The 2,903-nt window shown below is 37.8% G+C and overlaps 1 non-coding gene across 1 annotated transcript; it reads left to right on the top strand.

The window, feature by feature from the left end:
* The first annotated feature begins 612 nt into the window (after positions 1–612).
* LOC145135060 (small nucleolar RNA R71) lies at positions 613–719 on the top strand. Its single transcript, XR_013719540.1, has one exon. It is a non-coding gene; the product is annotated as a small nucleolar RNA R71 (small nucleolar RNA).
* The last annotated feature ends 2,184 nt before the right edge of the window (positions 720–2,903 follow it).

Below are 2,903 nucleotides of genomic sequence, written 5' to 3'. Positions count from 1 at the left end.
TTTCATCAAAGCTTGTTGATCTCTCATTGTTGCATCGGTCTCATCATGCCTCTTTTCTGACGCGGCTGCAAAACGGGTGAGCATTGCTTCTAAATTCGTCTTCTTTTCGGGCATTGGCTCTTCTTTTTATAAAACCTTCTTGCCTTTTGCTTGAACTTTTCATCTTTGTCCTTCTTGTACTCATCATATGGTAGCCATTCTTTTTTAGGTTTCCTCCAATCTTCATCATAACGATCCCCACTTGAAAAACACACTTGAGCCTTCCGGTTTCCATTCTCATCAAGGTCGCAATCCTTTGTTAGATGTGGACCACTAGAGTTATCACATCCCACATGAATGGCATGGATGGATTAGTCCATCTTTGTCATCCTACGATCCATGATATCCAATTTGACCATTACTGTTGCCATATCCTCAGAAGCTGCATTCACCATCCCTCGAGTTGTGTCATTTCGAGGATTATGATATTCTCTTGAGTGTTTAGAAAATTCTTCAATCAACCCCTTTATTATAGTCGATGATTTCTTCGTGATTGGTCCTTGGGAATCAAGGAGCTTCCTGGTTATTACATTTACCCCATCATAGAAAATAGAGACCTCCTGTTGCACATTAATGTCATTCTGGGGGTAATTTCTCAATAAGCCCTTGTATCTCTCCCATGTCTCATAAAGTGATTCGCCTCCTAGTTGTTCAAAATTAGCAATTGCTTTCTTTAACTTCGTGACTTTTGATGGTGGGAAAAATTGTTGTATGAACTCTTAACTCATCTTTGGCCATGTTGTTATTGATCCTGGAGGGAGTGCCTTCAACCAATCCTTCGCGGGTCCCTTGAATGTAACCGGTAGAATCCTTAGTAGCACAATCTCGCGTGGCACGTTTGGAATGTTGAAGTAGTCGGCTATGTCGTTGACCTCATCAATATGCTTGTAGGCATCCTCATGATCCTTCCCGTAGAATGGGATGTCCTTCAGTTGGGCGAGTATGTGACCCTTCAACTTGAAGTTTGTTGTGTCTGGAATCGCGGGTTGCACAAGACCTGGCCCAGTATCGTCACGCATCCGCTTCGTGTATTCCTCCATTGATATGTATGCAATGTCTGCCATCACTTCTTCTGATTCGGGTTCACTCTTCTCTTCAGATTTGGGTGTTTCGGGCTCGTAATCCGCCGCCTTCTTGTCATGAGTTTCCTTGAAGCTTTCAAACTTGCTTGTTTCCCCGGTTGTTTTGTCCTTTTATTTGCGAAAAGTTGATTTCGGATCCTCTAATGGTGGTACTACTGGAGATTTGGATCTTCAGGTCATACACTAACTGAAACAAAACATAAAATTACGTGTAAAACGAACAAAAACGAAAACTGGAAGTACGCAAAACACGGCGTGGTTATTAATGACCACGGCGTGTTCAACGCAAAACAGAAAAGAAAACGACAATAAAATTTAAACAGAAAACTTATAACTTTATATGAGAAATATATCACACAAAGGATCGATAACAATTAGCAAATAAAATTAAGTATTATTGAACCGCTCCTGGCAACGGTGCCAAAAACTTGATACATGATATATGTGGCATCCCCATTTTCACGGCCAGAAAAGACCGATTTGTTTATGCTTATTTAAAATTCAGAGTATCGTTTTTGAAAAATAGTATTGCGGAATTTGTTCCCAGAAAACATGATAAAGATGTTATCAAAGCATTTCCGAAGAAATATATTTTTATTTAAAACATCGGGATGTCATCGTCAATACATAAACATAAGCATAACAAAATATTACAAGCTTTACAGTAATTAAGCTAGTGGCCTAATGCTTCTTGAATCTCTCAGCAGAATGTATCTTTCATATAGCCACCTGTGATACAATAAACTGAGTGGGTCAGGTTGGGAAACCTGGTGAGTACATAGGGTTTTCAATCCACAATATTATAATTATTATGTTTAATCATCAAACAATTAAACTCAAATTTTCATCCCCATTATCTTCTTTATTCTTAAGGATCTACCCTAAGAATCATATATTCATCATTTATTTATTCCTAAGGGTTGTCCTAAGGAATAGGCACGAAGTCCATTACTGCCAGGGTTTATCCAACATGCACTAAGTTCATAGATGCCGATGTTAGCTATTAGGCACAGTTGCCAATGTTATATATTAGGAACTAAGTCCATAGCTGCCAATGTTCATTTATAAGGCACTAAGTCCATAGCTGTCAAGTTTTTTAGAGTTCATCTGGTGAACACGTAGTTCAAAAACACCTACAGGTTGCGAGCCTGCTAGCGTTCCACTGGACTGTCTAGAATAGTTCGTGGTCGTCATCTATACACTGCTAGATGACTGGATCAACTTTAAAGTCAAGGCTTTTCATCATCTTTCACCTCTCATCATCTATATCATCTTTCATCTCTCATCATTCATCTACCCATCTTTACCCAACATATTTATAGGTATAAAAATACATATACAATTTAAATTACGTAAAACATGTATAGATCGTTCATCTAATATAGATATAAGGATCACAGATAATAAGCACATATATCTGTATTAATATTAAATACTTCATATCTATGTGTAAGATGAAAGTAACTATGCACTCACTTGTTAAAGTGACGACTCGAAATTCGGGCAGCGCTTTGCTTCTAACAATTGTCTTTTCCTTTGACGAAACCTAGTATCATTATTACTATGTTTTAGTTCATTATTTATTGCGACTAATTATTAGTCTAGATTCATCATTAACTCAAAGTCTACTTCAAGGTCTCTCAAGTAAGGAACAACTAGGTAGGATCATATCGGAGGTAGGGACCGTTTGGTATACGAAGTATACTGTTTGGAAATCCCACTTTAAATACCTCACTGATACATCTTTTTTATAGGTTCATAATAACGATAATGAACTTAAAC

This window comes from Lactuca virosa, chromosome 8, assembly GCF_052849685.1.
Source record: "Lactuca virosa cultivar CGN04683 chromosome 8, Lactuca_virosa_CGN04683_v6, whole genome shotgun sequence".
Classification (NCBI taxonomy): domain Eukaryota; kingdom Viridiplantae; phylum Streptophyta; class Magnoliopsida; order Asterales; family Asteraceae; genus Lactuca; species Lactuca virosa.
This window is presented reverse-complemented; position numbering and strand designations above follow the sequence as displayed.